Below are 17,867 nucleotides of genomic sequence, written 5' to 3' on the forward strand. Positions count from 1 at the left end.
CGCATGCAAGCCCAGCCTAGTCCTCCCCTCATTCACGCCCACCCACCAGGCTCTCCCGCCCCCATCAGGCTTCTCTCCCAATCCGCATGCAAGCCCAGCCCAGTCCTCCCCTCATTCACGCCCACCCACCAGGCTCTCCCGCCCCCATCAGGCTTCTCTCCCAATCCGCATGCAAGCCCAGCCCAGTCCTCCCCTCCTTCACGCCCACCCACCAGGCTCTCCCGCCCCCATCAGGCTTCTCTCCCAATCCGCCTGCCTCCCCTCGCGCATTCACGCCTCCCACCAGGCTTTCCCGCCCCCATCCGGCGTTTCATTTTGTTTCTGGTGTGCCTTCGCCACAATTATACTTCTGTGCGACCGAACTGGGTTTTCTCTGCCCATCAAGCTCCCTCCCGTCCAGCATGTCCCCTTCACGAGCTGAGCTGAGATGAGCTGATGGACGGCCTGTTACTCAAACCAAGCAGCAACAAACCCCTCTGCTCACCCGGCTCCACAACCGGTGCACACTTCTGGGAAACTGCGGTAACCGAGGCAAGGAACTACCCGGGAGCTTCTAACACGGCGGGGGGTTGGAAATGATCACGATCTCAACACTGCGTCCACAGATTACTAACCAGTATATACAGTTATTAAAACGTCAATTAATGTGTTCTTCTGCTCATTGCCAGGCACCGTTCCATGGCAAAAAGGATTTCTACCACAAGACACGTGTTCCACCGCCAAGGATAATATTTTTATAGAAAACCAAGAGTGAGTGTAATATTACAGGTTTACCATTCTGTGGTAGTAAGAAGCTTAACCATGTGTATTAAATACAGCAAACAGCTACTACCGCCAGCGCCCAAGAGGGAACCAGTGTATACTGCACCATAAGGCATTGATTCACAAAGGTACTTACCTGAAATGCTCCCTCTCATATTTTTCTTCTGTGCACTGAAATGCAATGTTTGTGGGCACACGTTTATTGCGGTGTGGGAGGGGCAGTTTCGGTTTGTTGGGTATCTGCTCTCCCCCACACATCTCTGTTCCCTAGACCCCTCCCCGCTAAGCGTGCACCCACGGCCCCCCAGCTCCTCCCACAAGCCCCTTTGTGTAAGCAGGGGGAGCTTCTCACCTTGTTCGTAAAACCTGTTCTATAGATATGTGTAAATCAATACCCCTCCCCTCGGCCCCACTTCCGCTTACGGCCTGGAGGGCTGGGAGCCTTCCTTCATTCATTAACTCAAAAGTGCCCTCTTCCAGTGCCCCTTGCGTAAAAAAAGAAACCCGCTCCCTCCGCTTCGGGCATTCTTGAGGACAAGGAAGAGGCTGGCGACGCTGTACTTTTATTAAAACCCTCGCTCTGAACAAAAGCCTCGTAATTGACTTCTGGACTCTGCCGTTGATCTTTCCAGCCCTCCGAGAGCTGCTGCGCAGTGAGTCAACTCCTTTGCAATCTGCTGCTACTGGGGACAAATGCGCAGGTTACCAGCAGTTTAACAACAATCGTCCCGCCTGACATCCGGGCCGTGTTTATTTGCTGGGCACTGACATCACCTTAATGAGATCTCATTCATCAAGGTCTGCTGCTCTGCAAGACTGTTGTCGTGGAAGGGGATGGTGTGTGTGCCTCTGAGTATGTGTCAGTCTGTGTGTGTGTCTCTCTGACGTGCAATTGTGTGTCAGTGTTTGATTCTGCCCGCACGCCAAAGCTGGTCGGTCTTGCTTTAATATACTAATGCAGCCAAGATTTTTTTTTTTTAACATACAGTGGGCTTCTGGCCCAGCCCCTTGAGCTCCCTACTTCCGGTCAGCCCCCTTCAGCCATTGCTTTGTGATCATGTTGTAATGCGCCACAAGTGCCAACACCTAAAACGGGGCACCGTGCATGCCCCTGCTTTTGCCTTTCAGATCTCTGGACGTGGTGCAAAAAGCAGGATACAGTAGCCATTTCACCCACTATCCAGCACTTTAAATTCAGTTTTGTCGTTGATGTATTGTTCCACAGACCTGCACTTTAAACTGTCCTACACGCAGCTTGCCACAATCCAAACACTTAATTGCACCATGGCCCCTGACCGCTTGCTCTAGCGACCTGGCACTTCAAAGTTCTCAAGTGCCAAGAAGGGAGTGTGACATCCCTGCGTACTTTCGGGTGTAGATTACCCAACAATGGTGCTTTTTTGAACAACTATTAAACGGGCCATCTTGCTATGATCAGGACGGGCTGCTAGTCCTTTCACACATGGGTCCACGTGTGGTGGGGGCACTTTGGGTTATACACGTATGTCGGCACACTGCGCAGCAGCTTTTGTGTATTTTGCTCTGAGAGGTGCATAATAATTGGTCGCGTTTAAGGGTAGGATGGGGTCGTTATCTATGTTTAAACTTGATTTTATAATTATAGCAAAGGCTTCCTAGGGATCCGGCCCTGTGTCGTTGGCAGTACGAATCAAAGACGATTTATTACCCTGCCAACGTTATACCCCCACCTCTGTTTTTTTGCTTTCTTTTTATTCAATTACTTTGCCATTCTGGACACAAGCAGCTCTTATTTCACAGGCTAATTTTTGTATGGCGAGGCCATGAGCTTAACTTCAAAGGCATCCGCTCCTCCACCCCCTGCTTCAGTACAAAGGAATGCGCCGGCCCGGCCGCTTTTAATTTCATTTCCCGGCCGCGTTTATTTAATTTTATTTCGCGGCCGCGTTTTTCTGCCCTTCTGCCCTCTGTTAGACTCGTTTTTCCCTTGCAACCCCAGCATCACTCAGCGCAACCCCTGCATCACTCAGCACAACCCCTGCATCACTCAGCACAACCCCTGCATCACTCAGCGCAACCCCTGCATCACTCAGCGCAACCCCTGCATCACTCAGCGCAACCCCTGCATCACTCAGTGCAACCCCTGCATCACTCAGTGCAACCCCTGCATCACTCAGCGCAACCCCTGCAACACTCAGGGCAACCCCTGCATCACTCAGCGCAGCATCACTCAGCGCAACCCCTGCATCACTCAGCACAACCCCTGCATCAATCTCTGCAACCAATTAACAACAACTGGTTCAAATATGTTCTCTCAATGTTTCAAGCTTTATTACAAATGTCACAAAAAAAGTTAATATTTCATTTCTGTTCTTGGATTTTCATCACAATAAAATACACTGAACATAATCTTCACAAAAGTTATTTACAGAAGTTTAAGCTATTGCCATTATAAATTACAATCACTTTTATTTAAGTATTAATTATTTTAAAAAATTAAAAGCCATTGTAATTTGTAATATCAATACGTCCAAGTCACGTAAATACAAAACATGTTGCATTACAAATGCTATAGGTATCCCATTTGCAAACGTTATAACTATTGGCATTGAAAATGACAAAGCTATTAATTTAGCTATTTTCAAAACCAACACATAAATAAAAAAAAATGTCATTTACAAGACCAATAGCTCAAACTTTCCTACTGCGAGACCTATTGGCAACGCCAGTGCTTGTTTGGGATCCTATTTAAACACATTTTTTAAGGTTTTACGTGGCAAATCTTTCTTTACATACATTTCTTCTTTACTTGACTTGCCACCTGCTAATCACTGCGTCACCTTTCAGGGACAGAGACAAAGCACGGATAGAAAAGTCAATGCTGGTCATCAAAGCTTATTCTTCACAACGGATGCATTTCCACTTGGAAGATGCATTGGCAAATCCAGGAGGCCTGTTTCTATGGGTCTCCAGTTCTATCAAGAGTCTAGTTTCAGGACAACTTTGAAAGGAAGAGACTTGCTTCTGAAGATTGCAGCAGCATTGGCGGGAGAGAGGCGCACGGGCGGGCGGGACACTGCTCCTCAAGCCCGGTTTTACGCAGGATGGTCGGAGTGCCTCCGTCTGCCTGTCCGGCGGGGGCTCTCTCTTTAGCCTCATGGCCAGTCCGGCCCTGGTGCAGTCGTGTCTCACCAAGGGCGGGTCTAGGCCGTCACTCTGGAGTCTGTATCCTCCGGGTGAGGTCTCCTATTCTTCCACCTGGGGGCTGGAGAGGAGGGGGTGTTTGGTCCGGGGCGCCAGTCACAGTCGCCCTTGAGAGGCGTTTATATAAGGGAGTTTGTAACTGTAACCGTGTCTGGACTGGTTGTTCTAAGGTGCGCTAAGTGATGTCTTAGCATTTGGGAGAAGCTTTGAGAAACGCGGGTGGCCTGTTTCTTTTCCTTTGCTTGCTTTGTTTAGGAAAGGAAAGTCTCCATTGGAGGGTTTGGTGTTTTCTCAAGCCCTGGAGTTGGTGTTTGGAAACAGAATGCGAGGTAGATGGCCGGGCTCCGCGCCCACTCCTCATGCGATATAGCGCCTTGTCATCCCCTCCCAACCTAGCCTTCGATAGCTCAGTTGGTAGAGCGGAGGACTGTAGTGGAGTGGCTGTCATCCTTAGGTCGCTGGTTCAAATCCGGCTCGAAGGATTTTTGCAAACTCTTCACTTTTTTCCCCTCTGCTTCCCAATGGAAAGCGCCTCTTTCTCGGACCCTCACACGCCGGGGCTTTTCCTGCCTCCCCTCTTCACCTTTACAGCCCAGCTCTCTCCTCCGGCGGGGGCGAGGGGGGGTGGTGTCTCCCGCCCCCCTCCCTGTGTGCAGCCCCCGCTGCAATGCCCCCTCATCAGACAGAGCCAGGGGCCCCTGGGCTGAAGAGCCAGTCCGGGGCCCCGTCTGAAGCAGCCCTGGGAGCTGGTTGTGGTGACTCTGGCATCAGGGGATGCTGCTGAGAGCGTCTGCTAGGAGGCGAGAGGGTTGCTGTGAGGTGTGAGGGAGGAGTGTGTTTGTGTGTGTATGGTGGGAGAGAGTGTGTGTGTGTTTGTTGAGCCCGTGGCCCCCTGTGTTGGTGTCAAGGAGTTGATAAATGGCACGAACCGGTAGCATATAGTGAAGAGGCGGCTCGAAGGCCACATGAGGAGCGGCCCAGCAGTTCGAGATGCATCGGTTCCTCGTTAGTATAGTGGTCAGTATCCCCGCCTGTCACGCGGGAGACCGGGGTTCAATTCCCCGACGGGGAGGATTCAGTCGCCTTTTTTAAAGCATGACAATTCTACCTCTATTTTAAGTGGCATCTAGAATGTGACACCCCTGCTATTGTTTACTGGCGCTTTTCATGTATGACGTCATCTCCGTTAACAGAAAGACTTACTAATACAATCTCACCATTTTTCAAATCAAACACGGGCGATTTTTAAGTCGCACACTTTTTGGGAAGCATTTCTGCCTTTCCATGTTCAGCTTCTGTGTACTTTATTGGAAAAAGAAGCGTGCACGAAGGGTTCTTATTGACATCAGAAATCAACGGACTGCATGATCAACATAATGCATTTAAGCCCGTTTCCCTTTCTACAGAAACATAAATGAAATGATGGATCGTGCTCTGAAGGAGGAATTGTTTTATATGACGGTGAAGCTTTTTTAAAATCTCTTTGTTTAAGTCTAATGGGTTAGAACTTCCAGTCATATTGTGAAAGTAAAATTTCCACTGGCGGCCTGCACTCCCGACCAGCCTCATCAGAGATCTTATATTGCCTAGGTCCAGCACGCCTACCAAATTCCGGTCAGGTTATAGCAGTGTATTCTGGGACTTGTAGTCCTGTTCCTAACACTCTAAACTCAGGCCGAGGGGAGCCAGCATCCAAAGTAACCCCCCCCCCCCCGGGCTGGGAGAAGCGCTCATGTTCGGGTCTGGGCTAACTTGAGAGCTGTGTGGAGGCCTCGGACGAGCTCCAGGGATCCCCGAGAAGGGCTGCTACCCTCTGTTGGGGGTGTGCCTGAAAGCAGCGTGTTTTCTGTGTCTGTTGATGATCTCGAAAGTGCAGTAAAGACTATCTTGCCAGTGTTAGGTTGATGTGCTTTTCAGTGCTTTCTGTAGTGGATGAGGATATCACTGTGACAGAAGCAGAGGTGGCCTGACCGACCCTGCTGGTATGTCTTGGAGCAGCTGCTCTGAGGGCGAGGTGGGCGCTCCCTGGTGGTCTAGTGGTTAGGATTCGGCGCTCTCACCGCCGCGGCCCGGGTTCGATTCCCGGTCAGGGAAGGGGACTTTTTTTGACACTCTGTACTTCCGTTTTTTTGGGATCCTATTTAAACACATTTTTTAAGGTTTTACGTGGCAAATCTTTCTTTACATACATTTCTTCTTTACTTGACTTGCCACCTGCTAATAACTACGTCACCTTTCAGGGACAGAGACAAAGCACGGATAGAAAAGTCAATGCTGGTCGTCAAAGCTTATTCTTCACAACGGATTCATTTCCACTTGGAAGATGCATTGGCAAATCCAGGAGGCCTGTTTCTATGGGTCTCCAGTTCTATCAAGAGTCTAGTTTCAGGACAACTTTGAAAGGAAGAGACTTGCTTCTGAAGATTGCAGCAGCATTGGCGGGAGAGAGGCGCATGGGCGGGCGGGACACTGCTCCTCAAGCCCGGTTTTACGCAGGATGGTCGGAGTGCCTCCGTCTGCCTGTCCGGCGGGGGCTCTCTCTTTAGCCTCATGGCCAGTCCGGCCCTGGTGCAGTCGTGTCTCACCAAGGGCGGGTCTAGGCCGTCACTCTGGAGTCTGTATCCTCCGGGTGAGGTCTCCTATTCTTCCACCTGGGGGCTGGAGAGGAGGGGGTGTTTGGTCCGGGGCGCCAGTCACAGTCGCCCTTGAGAGGCGTTTATATAAGGGAGTTTGTAACTGTAACCGTGTCTGGACTGGTTGTTCTAAGGTGCGCTAAGTGATGTCTTGGCATTTGGGAGAAGCTTTGAGAAACGCGGGTGGCCTGTTTCTTTTCCTTTGCTTGCTTTGTTTAGGAAAGGAAAGTCTCCATTGGAGGGTTTGGTGTTTTCTCAAGCCCTGGAGTTGGTGTTTGGAAACAGAATGCGAGGTAGATGGCTGGGCTCCGCGCCCACTCCTCATGCGATATAGCGCCTTGTCATCCCCTCCCAACCTAGCCTTCGATAGCTCAGTTGGTAGAGCGGAGGACTGTAGTGGAGTGACTGTCATCCTTAGGTCGCTGGTTCAAATCCGGCTCGAAGGATTTTTGCAAACTCTTCACTTTTTTTCCCTCTGCTTCCCAATGGAAAGCGCCTCTTTCTCGGACCCTCACACGCCGGGGCTTTTCCTGCCTCCCCTCTTCACCTTTGCAGCCCAGCTCTCTCCTCCGGCGGGGGCGAGGGGGGGTGGTGTCTCCCGCCCCCCTCCCTGTGTGCAGCCCCCGCTGCAATGCCCCCTCATCAGACAGAGCCAGGGGCCCCTGGGCTGAAGAGCCAGTCCGGGGCCCCGTCTGAAGCAGCCCTGGGAGCTGGTTGTGGTGACTCTGGCATCAGGGGATGCTGCTGAGAGCGTCTGCTAGGAGGCGAGAGGGTTGCTGTGAGGTGTGAGGGAGGAGTGTGTTTGTGTGTGTATGGGGGGAGAGAGTGTGTGTGTGTTTGTTGAGCCCGTGGCCCCCTGTGTTGGTGTCAAGGAGTTGATAAATGGCACGAACCGGTAGCATATAGTGAAGAGGCGGCTCGAAGGCCACATGAGGAGCGGCCCAGCAGTTCGAGATGCATCGGTTCCTCGTTAGTATAGTGGTCAGTATCCCCGCCTGTCACGCGGGAGACCAGGGTTCAATTCCCCGACGGGGAGGAGGATTCAGGCGCCTTTTTTAAAGCATGACAATTCTACCTCTATTTAAAGTGGCATCTAGAATGTGACACCCCTGCTATTGTTTACTGGCGCTTTTCATGTATGACGTCATCTCCGTTAACAGAAAGACTTACTAATACAATCTCACCATTTTTCAAATCAAACACGGGCGATTTTTAAGGCGCACACTTTTTGGGAAGCATTTCTGCCTTTCCATGTTCAGCTTCTGTGTACTTTATTGGAAAAAGAAGCGTGCACGAAGGGTTATTATTGACATCAGAAATCAACGGACTGCAGGATCAACATAATGCATTTAAGCCCGTTTCCCTTTTTACAGAAACATAAATGAAATGATGGATCGTGCTCTGAAGGAGGAATTGTTTTATATGACGGTGAAGCTTTTTTAAAATCTCTTTGTTTAAGTCTAATGGGTTAGAACTTCCAGTCATATTGTGAAAGTAAAATTTCCACTGGCGGCCTGCACTCCCGACCAGCCTCATCAGAGATCTTATATTGCCTAGGTCCAGCACGCCTACCAAATTCCGGTCAGGTTATAGCAGTGTATTCTGGGACTTGTAGTCCTGCTCCTAACACTCTAAACTCAGGCCGAGGGGAGCCAGCATCCAAAGTAACCCCCTGGGCTGGGAGAAGCGCTCATGTTCGGGTCTGGGCTAACTTGAGAGCTGTGTGGAGGCCTCGGACGAGCTCCAGGGATCCCCGAGAAGGGCTGCTACCCTCTGTTGGGGGTGTGCCTGAAAGCAGCGTGTTTTCTGTGTCTGTTGATGATCTCGAAAGTGCAGGAAAGACTATCTTGCCAGTGTTAGGTTGATGTGCTTTTCAGTGCTTTCTGTAGTGGATGAGGATATCACTGTGACAGAAGCAGAGGTGGCCTGACCGACCCTGCTGGTATGTCTTGGAGCAGCTGCTCTGAGGTAGAGGTGGGCGCTCCCTGGTGGTCTAGTGGTTAGGATTCGGCGCTCTCACCGCCGCGGCCCGGGTTCGATTCCCGGTCAGGGAAGGGGACTTTTTTGACACTCTGTACTTCCGTTTTTTTGGGATCCTATTTAAACACATTTTTTAAGGTTTTACGTGGCAAATCTTTCTTTACATACATTTCTTCTTTACTTGACTTGCCACCTGCTAATCACTGCGTCACCTTTCAGGGACAGAGACAAAGCACGGATAGAAAAGTCAATGCTGGTCGTCAAAGCTTATTCTTCACAACGGATGCATTTCCACTTGGAAGATGCATTGGCAAATCCAGGAGGCCTGTTTCTATGGGTCTCCAGTTCTATCAAGAGTCTAGTTTCAGGACAACTTTGAAAGGAAGAGACTTGCTTCTGAAGATTGCAGCAGCATTGGCGGGAGAGAGGCGCACGGGCGGGCGGGACACTGCTCCTCAAGCCCGGTTTTACGCAGGATGGTCGGAGTGCCTCCGTCTGCCTGTCCGGCGGGGGCTCTCTCTTTAGCCTCATGGCCAGTCCGGCCCTGGTGCAGTCGTGTCTCACCAAGGGCGGGTCTAGGCCGTCACTCTGGAGTCTGTATCCTCCGGGTGAGGTCTCCTATTCTTCCACCTGGGGGCTGGAGAGGAGGGGGTGTTTGGTCCGGGGCGCCAGTCACAGTCGCCCTTGAGAGGCGTTTATATAAGGGAGTTTGTAACTGTAACCGTGTCTGGACTGGTTGTTCTAAGGTGCGCTAAGTGATGTCTTAGCATTTGGGAGAAGCTTTGAGAAACGCGGGTGGCCTGTTTCTTTTCCTTTGCTTGCTTTGTTTAGGAAAGGAAAGTCTCCATTGGAGGGTTTGGTGTTTTCTCAAGCCCTGGAGTTGGTGTTTGGAAACAGAATGCGAGGTAGATGGCCGGGCTCCGCGCCCACTCCTCATGCGATATAGCGCCTTGTCATCCCCTCCCAACCTAGCCTTCGATAGCTCAGTTGGTAGAGCGGAGGACTGTAGTGGAGTGGCTGTCATCCTTAGGTCGCTGGTTCAAATCCGGCTCGAAGGATTTTTGCAAACTCTTCACTTTTTTCCCCTCTGCTTCCCAATGGAAAGCGCCTCTTTCTCGGACCCTCACACGCCGGGGCTTTTCCTGCCTCCCCTCTTCACCTTTACAGCCCAGCTCTCTCCTCCGGCGGGGGCGAGGGGGGGTGGTGTCTCCCGCCCCCCTCCCTGTGTGCAGCCCCCGCTGCAATGCCCCCTCATCAGACAGAGCCAGGGGCCCCTGGGCTGAAGAGCCAGTCCGGGGCCCCGTCTGAAGCAGCCCTGGGAGCTGGTTGTGGTGACTCTGGCATCAGGGGATGCTGCTGAGAGCGTCTGCTAGGAGGCGAGAGGGTTGCTGTGAGGTGTGAGGGAGGAGTGTGTTTGTGTGTGTATGGTGGGAGAGAGTGTGTGTGTGTTTGTTGAGCCCGTGGCCCCCTGTGTTGGTGTCAAGGAGTTGATAAATGGCACGAACCGGTAGCATATAGTGAAGAGGCGGCTCGAAGGCCACATAAGGAGCGGCCCAGCAGTTCGAGATTCATCGGTTCCTCGTTAGTATAGTGGTCAGTATCCCCGCCTGTCACGCGGGAGACCGGGGTTCAATTCCCCGACGGGGAGGATTCAGTCGCCTTTCTTAAAGCATGACAATTCTACCTCTATTTTAAGTGGCATCTAGAATGTGACACCCCTGCTATTGTTTACTGGCGCTTTTCATGTATGACGTCATCTCCGTTAACAGAAAGACTTACTAATACAATCTCACCATTTTTCAAATCAAACACGGGCGATTTTTAAGTCGCACACTTTTTGGGAAGCATTTCTGCCTTTCCATGTTCAGCTTCTGTGTACTTTATTGGAAAAAGAAGCGTGCACGAAGGGTTCTTATTGACATCAGAAATCAACGGACTGCATGATCAACATAATGCATTTAAGCCCGTTTCCCTTTCTACAGAAACATAAATGAAATGATGGATCGTGCTCTGAAGGAGGAATTGTTTTATATGACGGTGAAGCTTTTTTAAAATCTCTTTGTTTAAGTCTAATGGGTTAGAACTTCTAGTCATATTGTGAAAGTAAAATTTCCACTGGCGGCCTGCACTCCCGACCAGCCTCATCAGAGATCTTATATTGCCTAGGTCCAGCACGCCTACCAAATTCCGGTCAGGTTATAGCAGTGTATTCTGGGACTTGTAGTCCTGTTCCTAACACTCTAAACTCAGGCCGAGGGGAGCCAGCATCCAAAGTAACCCCCCCCCCCCCCCGGGCTGGGAGAAGCGCTCATGTTCGGGTCTGGGCTAACTTGAGAGCTGTGTGGAGGCCTCGGACGAGCTCCAGGGATCCCCGAGAAGGGCTGCTACCCTCTGTTGGGGGTGTGCCTGAAAGCAGCGTGTTTTCTGTGTCTGTTGATGATCTCGAAAGTGCAGTAAAGACTATCTTGCCAGTGTTAGGTTGATGTGCTTTTCAGTGCTTTCTGTAGTGGATGAGGATATCACTGTGACAGAAGCAGAGGTGGCCTGACCGACCCTGCTGGTATGTCTTGGAGCAGCTGCTCTGAGGGCGAGGTGGGCGCTCCCTGGTGGTCTAGTGGTTAGGATTCGGCGCTCTCACCGCCGCGGCCCGGGTTCGATTCCCGGTCAGGGAAGGGGACTTTTTTTGACACTCTGTACTTCCGTTTTTTTGGGATCCTATTTAAACACATTTTTTAAGGTTTTACGTGGCAAATCTTTCTTTACATACATTTCTTCTTTACTTGACTTGCCACCTGCTAATAACTACGTCACCTTTCAGGGACAGAGACAAAGCATGGATAGAAAAGTCAATGCTGGTCGTCAAAGCTTATTCTTCACAACCGATGTCTTTCCACTTGGAAGATGCATTGGCAAATCCAGGAGGCCTGTTTCTATGGGTCTCCAGTTCTATCAAGAGTCTAGTTTCAAGACAACTTTGAAAGGAAGAGACTTGCTTCTGAAGATTGCAGCAGCATTGGCGGGAGAGAGGCGCACGGGCGGGCGGGACACTGCTCCTCAAGCCCGGTTTTACGCAGGATGGGCGGAGTGCCTCCGTCTGCCTGTCCGGCGGGGGCTCTCTCTTTAGCCTCATGGCCAGTCCGGCCCTGGTGCAGTCGTGTCTCACCAAGGGCGGGTCTAGGCCGTCACTCTGGAGTCTGTATCCTCCGGGTGAGGTCTCCTATTCTTCCACCTGGGGGCTGGAGAGGAGGGGGTGTTTGGTCCGGGGCGCCAGTCACAGTCGCCCTTGAGAGGCGTTTATATAAGGGAGTTTGTAACTGTAACCGTGTCTGGACTGGTTGTTCTAAGGTGCGCTAAGTGATGTCTTGGCATTTGGGAGAAGCTTTGAGAAACGCGGGTGGCCTCTTTCTTTTCCTTTGCTTGCTTTGTTTAGGAAAGGAAAGTCTCCATTGGAGGGTTTGGTGTTTTCTCCAGCCCCGGAGTTGGTGTTTAGAAACAGAATGCGAGGTAGATGGCTGGGCTCCGCGCCCACTCCTCATGCGATATAGCGCCTTGTCATCCCCTCCCAACCTAGCCTTCGATAGCTCAGTTGGTAGAGCGGAGGACTGTAGTGGAGTGACTGTCATCCTTAGGTCGCTGGTTCAAATCCGGCTCGAAGGATTTTTGCAAACTCTTCACTTTTTTCCCCTCTGCTTCCCAATGGAAAGCGCCTCTTTCTCGGACCCTCACACGCCGGGGCTTTTCCTGCCTCCCCTCTTCACCTTTGCAGCCCAGCTCTCTCCTCCGGCGGGGGCGAGGGGGGGTGGTGTCTCCCGCCCCCCTCCCTGTGTGCAGCCCCCGCTGCAATGCCCCCTCATCAGACAGAGCCAGGGGCCCCTGGGCTGAAGAGCCAGTCCGGGGCCCCGTCTGAAGCAGCCCTGGGAGCTGGTTGTGGTGACTCTGGCATCAGGGGATGCTGCTGAGAGCGTCTGCTAGGAGGCGAGAGGGTTGCTGTGAGGTGTGAGGGAGGAGTGTGTTTGTGTGTGTATGGTGGGAGAGAGTGTGTGTGTGTTTGTTGAGCCCGTGGCCCCCTGTGTTGGTGTCAAGGAGTTGATAAATGGCACGAACCGGTAGCATATAGTGAAGAGGCGGCTCGAAGGCCACATAAGGAGCGGCCCAGCAGTTCGAGATTCATCGGTTCCTCGTTAGTATAGTGGTCAGTATCCCCGCCTGTCACGCGGGAGACCGGGGTTCAATTCCCCGACGGGGAGGATTCAGTCGCCTTTTTTAAAGCATGACAATTCTACCTCTATTTTAAGTGGCATCTAGAATGTGACACCCCTGCTATTGTTTACTGGCGCTTTTCATGTATGACGTCATCTCCGTTAACAGAAAGACTTACTAATACAATCTCACCATTTTTCAAATCAAACACGGGCGATTTTTAAGTCGCACACTTTTTGGGAAGCATTTCTGCCTTTCCATGTTCAGCTTCTGTGTACTTTATTGGAAAAAGAAGCGTGCACGAAGGGTTCTTATTGACATCAGAAATCAACGGACTGCATGATCAACATAATGCATTTAAGCCCGTTTCCCTTTCTACAGAAACATAAATGAAATGATGGATCGTGCTCTGAAGGAGGAATTGTTTTATATGACGGTGAAGCTTTTTTAAAATCTCTTTGTTTAAGTCTAATGGGTTAGAACTTCCAGTCATATTGTGAAAGTAAAATTTCCACTGGCGGCCTGCACTCCCGACCAGCCTCATCAGAGATCTTATATTGCCTAGGTCCAGCACGCCTACCAAATTCCGGTCAGGTTATAGCAGTGTATTCTGGGACTTGTAGTCCTGTTCCTAACACTCTAAACTCAGGCCGAGGGGAGCCAGCATCCAAAGTAACCCCCCCCCCCCCCGGGCTGGGAGAAGCGCTCATGTTCGGGTCTGGGCTAACTTGAGAGCTGTGTGGAGGCCTCGGACGAGCTCCAGGGATCCCCGAGAAGGGCTGCTACCCTCTGTTGGGGGTGTGCCTGAAAGCAGCGTGTTTTCTGTGTCTGTTGATGATCTCGAAAGTGCAGTAAAGACTATCTTGCCAGTGTTAGGTTGATGTGCTTTTCAGTGCTTTCTGTAGTGGATGAGGATATCACTGTGACAGAAGCAGAGGTGGCCTGACCGACCCTGCTGGTATGTCTTGGAGCAGCTGCTCTGAGGGCGAGGTGGGCGCTCCCTGGTGGTCTAGTGGTTAGGATTCGGCGCTCTCACCGCCGCGGCCCGGGTTCGATTCCCGGTCAGGGAAGGGGACTTTTTTTGACACTCTGTACTTCCGTTTTTTTGGGATCCTATTTAAACACATTTTTTAAGGTTTTACGTGGCAAATCTTTCTTTACATACATTTCTTCTTTACTTGACTTGCCACCTGCTAATCACTGCGTCACCTTTCAGGGACAGAGACAAAGCACGGATAGAAAAGTCAATGCTGGTCGTCAAAGCTTATTCTTCACAACGGATTCATTTCCACTTGGAAGATGCATTGGCAAATCCAGGAGGCCTGTTTCTATGGGTCTCCAGTTCTATCAAGAGTCTAGTTTCAGGACAACTTTGAAAGGAAGAGACTTGCTTCTGAAGATTGCAGCAGCATTGGCGGGAGAGAGGCGCATGGGCGGGCGGGACACTGCTCCTCAAGCCCGGTTTTACGCAGGATGGTCGGAGTGCCTCCGTCTGCCTGTCCGGCGGGGGCTCTCTCTTTAGCCTCATGGCCAGTCCGGCCCTGGTGCAGTCGTGTCTCACCAAGGGCGGGTCTAGGCCGTCACTCTGGAGTCTGTATCCTCCGGGTGAGGTCTCCTATTCTTCCACCTGGGGGCTGGAGAGGAGGGGGTGTTTGGTCCGGGGCGCCAGTCACAGTCGCCCTTGAGAGGCGTTTATATAAGGGAGTTTGTAACTGTAACCGTGTCTGGACTGGTTGTTCTAAGGTGCGCTAAGTGATGTCTTGGCATTTGGGAGAAGCTTTGAGAAACGCGGGTGGCCTGTTTCTTTTCCTTTGCTTGCTTTGTTTAGGAAAGGAAAGTCTCCATTGGAGGGTTTGGTGTTTTCTCAAGCCCTGGAGTTGGTGTTTGGAAACAGAATGCGAGGTAGATGGCTGGGCTCCGCGCCCACTCCTCATGCGATATAGCGCCTTGTCATCCCCTCCCAACCTAGCCTTCGATAGCTCAGTTGGTAGAGCGGAGGACTGTAGTGGAGTGACTGTCATCCTTAGGTCGCTGGTTCAAATCCGGCTCGAAGGATTTTTGCAAACTCTTCACTTTTTTTCCCTCTGCTTCCCAATGGAAAGCGCCTCTTTCTCGGACCCTCACACGCCGGGGCTTTTCCTGCCTCCCCTCTTCACCTTTGCAGCCCAGCTCTCTCCTCCGGCGGGGGCGAGGGGGGGTGGTGTCTCCCGCCCCCCTCCCTGTGTGCAGCCCCCGCTGCAATGCCCCCTCATCAGACAGAGCCAGGGGCCCCTGGGCTGAAGAGCCAGTCCGGGGCCCCGTCTGAAGCAGCCCTGGGAGCTGGTTGTGGTGACTCTGGCATCAGGGGATGCTGCTGAGAGCGTCTGCTAGGAGGCGAGAGGGTTGCTGTGAGGTGTGAGGGAGGAGTGTGTTTGTGTGTGTATGGGGGGAGAGAGTGTGTGTGTGTTTGTTGAGCCCGTGGCCCCCTGTGTTGGTGTCAAGGAGTTGATAAATGGCACGAACCGGTAGCATATAGTGAAGAGGCGGCTCGAAGGCCACATGAGGAGCGGCCCAGCAGTTCGAGATTCATCGGTTCCTCGTTAGTATAGTGGTCAGTATCCCCGCCTGTCACGCGGGAGACCGGGGTTCAATTCCCCGACGGGGAGGATTCAGTCGCCTTTTTTAAAGCATGACAATTCTACCTCTATTTTAAGTGGCATCTAGAATGTGACACCCCTGCTATTGTTTACTGGCGCTTTTCATGTATGACGTCATCTCCGTTAACAGAAAGACTTACTAATACAATCTCACCATTTTTCAAATCAAACACGGGCGATTTTTAAGTCGCACACTTTTTGGGAAGCATTTCTGCCTTTCCATGTTCAGCTTCTGTGTACTTTATTGGAAAAAGAAGCGTGCACGAAGGGTTCTTATTGACATCAGAAATCAACGGACTGCATGATCAACATAATGCATTTAAGCCCGTTTCCCTTTCTACAGAAACATAAATGAAATGATGGATCGTGCTCTGAAGGAGGAATTGTTTTATATGACGGTGAAGCTTTTTTAAAATCTCTTTGTTTAAGTCTAATGGGTTAGAACTTCCAGTCATATTGTGAAAGTAAAATTTCCACTGGCGGCCTGCACTCCCGACCAGCCTCATCAGAGATCTTATATTGCCTAGGTCCAGCACGCCTACCAAATTCCGGTCAGGTTATAGCAGTGTATTCTGGGACTTGTAGTCCTGTTCCTAACACTCTAAACTCAGGCCGAGGGGAGCCAGCATCCAAAGTAACCCCCCCCCCCCCCCCCGGGCTGGGAGAAGCGCTCATGTTCGGGTCTGGGCTAACTTGAGAGCTGTGTGGAGGCCTCGGACGAGCTCCAGGGATCCCCGAGAAGGGCTGCTACCCTCTGTTGGGGGTGTGCCTGAAAGCAGCGTGTTTTCTGTGTCTGTTGATGATCTCGAAAGTGCAGTAAAGACTATCTTGCCAGTGTTAGGTTGATGTGCTTTTCAGTGCTTTCTGTAGTGGATGAGGATATCACTGTGACAGAAGCAGAGGTGGCCTGACCGACCCTGCTGGTATGTCTTGGAGCAGCTGCTCTGAGGGCGAGGTGGGCGCTCCCTGGTGGTCTAGTGGTTAGGATTCGGCGCTCTCACCGCCGCGGCCCGGGTTCGATTCCCGGTCAGGGAAGGGGACTTTTTTTGACACTCTGTACTTCCGTTTTTTTGGGATCCTATTTAAACACATTTTTTAAGGTTTTACGTGGCAAATCTTTCTTTACATACATTTCTTCTTTACTTGACTTGCCACCTGCTAATCACTGCGTCACCTTTCAGGGACAGAGACAAAGCACGGATAGAAAAGTCAATGCTGGTCGTCAAAGCTTATTCTTCACAACGGATTCATTTCCACTTGGAAGATGCATTGGCAAATCCAGGAGGCCTGTTTCTATGGGTCTCCAGTTCTATCAAGAGTCTAGTTTCAGGACAACTTTGAAAGGAAGAGACTTGCTTCTGAAGATTGCAGCAGCATTGGCGGGAGAGAGGCGCATGGGCGGGCGGGACACTGCTCCTCAAGCCCGGTTTTACGCAGGATGGTCGGAGTGCCTCCGTCTGCCTGTCCGGCGGGGGCTCTCTCTTTAGCCTCATGGCCAGTCCGGCCCTGGTGCAGTCGTGTCTCACCAAGGGCGGGTCTAGGCCGTCACTCTGGAGTCTGTATCCTCCGGGTGAGGTCTCCTATTCTTCCACCTGGGGGCTGGAGAGGAGGGGGTGTTTGGTCCGGGGCGCCAGTCACAGTCGCCCTTGAGAGGCGTTTATATAAGGGAGTTTGTAACTGTAACCGTGTCTGGACTGGTTGTTCTAAGGTGCGCTAAGTGATGTCTTGGCATTTGGGAGAAGCTTTGAGAAACGCGGGTGGCCTGTTTCTTTTCCTTTGCTTGCTTTGTTTAGGAAAGGAAAGTCTCCATTGGAGGGTTTGGTGTTTTCTCAAGCCCTGGAGTTGGTGTTTGGAAACAGAATGCGAGGTAGATGGCTGGGCTCCGCGCCCACTCCTCATGCGATATAGCGCCTTGTCATCCCCTCCCAACCTAGCCTTCGATAGCTCAGTTGGTAGAGCGGAGGACTGTAGTGGAGTGACTGTCATCCTTAGGTCGCTGGTTCAAATCCGGCTCGAAGGATTTTTGCAAACTCTTCACTTTTTTTCCCTCTGCTTCCCAATGGAAAGCGCCTCTTTCTCGGACCCTCACACGCCGGGGCTTTTCCTGCCTCCCCTCTTCACCTTTGCAGCCCAGCTCTCTCCTCCGGCGGGGGCGAGGGGGGGTGGTGTCTCCCGCCCCCCTCCCTGTGTGCAGCCCCCGCTGCAATGCCCCCTCATCAGACAGAGCCAGGGGCCCCTGGGCTGAAGAGCCAGTCCGGGGCCCCGTCTGAAGCAGCCCTGGGAGCTGGTTGTGGTGACTCTGGCATCAGGGGATGCTGCTGAGAGCGTCTGCTAGGAGGCGAGAGGGTTGCTGTGAGGTGTGAGGGAGGAGTGTGTTTGTGTGTGTATGGGGGGAGAGAGTGTGTGTGTGTTTGTTGAGCCCGTGGCCCCCTGTGTTGGTGTCAAGGAGTTCATAAATGGCACGAACCGGTAG

General features: G+C 51.7%; 15 non-coding genes across 15 annotated transcripts; all 15 read left to right on the top strand.

The window, feature by feature from the left end:
* The first annotated feature begins 4,341 nt into the window (after window positions 1-4,341).
* TRNAY-GUA (transfer RNA tyrosine (anticodon GUA)) lies at window positions 4,342-4,427 on the top strand. The gene is given in 2 exon segments: window positions 4,342-4,378; window positions 4,392-4,427. It is a non-coding gene; the product is annotated as a tRNA-Tyr (tRNA).
* Window positions 4,428-4,945: 518 nt separating this feature from the next.
* On the top strand, window positions 4,946-5,017 carry TRNAD-GUC (transfer RNA aspartic acid (anticodon GUC)). Its single transcript has one exon. It is a non-coding gene; the product is annotated as a tRNA-Asp (tRNA).
* A 950-nt stretch (window positions 5,018-5,967) lies between these two features.
* TRNAE-CUC (transfer RNA glutamic acid (anticodon CUC)) lies at window positions 5,968-6,039 on the top strand. Its single transcript has one exon. It is a non-coding gene; the product is annotated as a tRNA-Glu (tRNA).
* An 899-nt stretch (window positions 6,040-6,938) lies between these two features.
* On the top strand, window positions 6,939-7,024 carry TRNAY-GUA (transfer RNA tyrosine (anticodon GUA)). The gene is given in 2 exon segments: window positions 6,939-6,975; window positions 6,989-7,024. It is a non-coding gene; the product is annotated as a tRNA-Tyr (tRNA).
* A 1,536-nt stretch (window positions 7,025-8,560) lies between these two features.
* TRNAE-CUC (transfer RNA glutamic acid (anticodon CUC)) lies at window positions 8,561-8,632 on the top strand. The gene has a single exon. It is a non-coding gene; the product is annotated as a tRNA-Glu (tRNA).
* An 898-nt stretch (window positions 8,633-9,530) lies between these two features.
* TRNAY-GUA (transfer RNA tyrosine (anticodon GUA)) lies at window positions 9,531-9,616 on the top strand. Its single transcript is given in 2 exon segments — window positions 9,531-9,567; window positions 9,581-9,616. It is a non-coding gene; the product is annotated as a tRNA-Tyr (tRNA).
* Window positions 9,617-10,134: 518 nt separating this feature from the next.
* Window positions 10,135-10,206, top strand: TRNAD-GUC (transfer RNA aspartic acid (anticodon GUC)). Its single transcript has one exon. It is a non-coding gene; the product is annotated as a tRNA-Asp (tRNA).
* A 952-nt stretch (window positions 10,207-11,158) lies between these two features.
* On the top strand, window positions 11,159-11,230 carry TRNAE-CUC (transfer RNA glutamic acid (anticodon CUC)). The gene has a single exon. It is a non-coding gene; the product is annotated as a tRNA-Glu (tRNA).
* An 899-nt stretch (window positions 11,231-12,129) lies between these two features.
* On the top strand, window positions 12,130-12,215 carry TRNAY-GUA (transfer RNA tyrosine (anticodon GUA)). Its single transcript is given in 2 exon segments — window positions 12,130-12,166; window positions 12,180-12,215. It is a non-coding gene; the product is annotated as a tRNA-Tyr (tRNA).
* A 518-nt stretch (window positions 12,216-12,733) lies between these two features.
* On the top strand, window positions 12,734-12,805 carry TRNAD-GUC (transfer RNA aspartic acid (anticodon GUC)). Its single transcript has one exon. It is a non-coding gene; the product is annotated as a tRNA-Asp (tRNA).
* A 951-nt stretch (window positions 12,806-13,756) lies between these two features.
* On the top strand, window positions 13,757-13,828 carry TRNAE-CUC (transfer RNA glutamic acid (anticodon CUC)). The gene has a single exon. It is a non-coding gene; the product is annotated as a tRNA-Glu (tRNA).
* Window positions 13,829-14,727: 899 nt separating this feature from the next.
* TRNAY-GUA (transfer RNA tyrosine (anticodon GUA)) lies at window positions 14,728-14,813 on the top strand. Its single transcript is given in 2 exon segments — window positions 14,728-14,764; window positions 14,778-14,813. It is a non-coding gene; the product is annotated as a tRNA-Tyr (tRNA).
* Window positions 14,814-15,331: 518 nt separating this feature from the next.
* TRNAD-GUC (transfer RNA aspartic acid (anticodon GUC)) lies at window positions 15,332-15,403 on the top strand. The gene has a single exon. It is a non-coding gene; the product is annotated as a tRNA-Asp (tRNA).
* A 954-nt stretch (window positions 15,404-16,357) lies between these two features.
* On the top strand, window positions 16,358-16,429 carry TRNAE-CUC (transfer RNA glutamic acid (anticodon CUC)). Its single transcript has one exon. It is a non-coding gene; the product is annotated as a tRNA-Glu (tRNA).
* Window positions 16,430-17,328: 899 nt separating this feature from the next.
* Window positions 17,329-17,414, top strand: TRNAY-GUA (transfer RNA tyrosine (anticodon GUA)). Its single transcript is given in 2 exon segments — window positions 17,329-17,365; window positions 17,379-17,414. It is a non-coding gene; the product is annotated as a tRNA-Tyr (tRNA).
* The last annotated feature ends 453 nt before the right edge of the window (window positions 17,415-17,867 follow it).

The sequence above is a fragment of the Lissotriton vulgaris genome, chromosome 1_1 (assembly GCF_964263255.1).
Source record: "Lissotriton vulgaris chromosome 1_1, aLisVul1.2, whole genome shotgun sequence".
In the NCBI taxonomy this organism is placed as follows: domain Eukaryota; kingdom Metazoa; phylum Chordata; class Amphibia; order Caudata; family Salamandridae; genus Lissotriton; species Lissotriton vulgaris.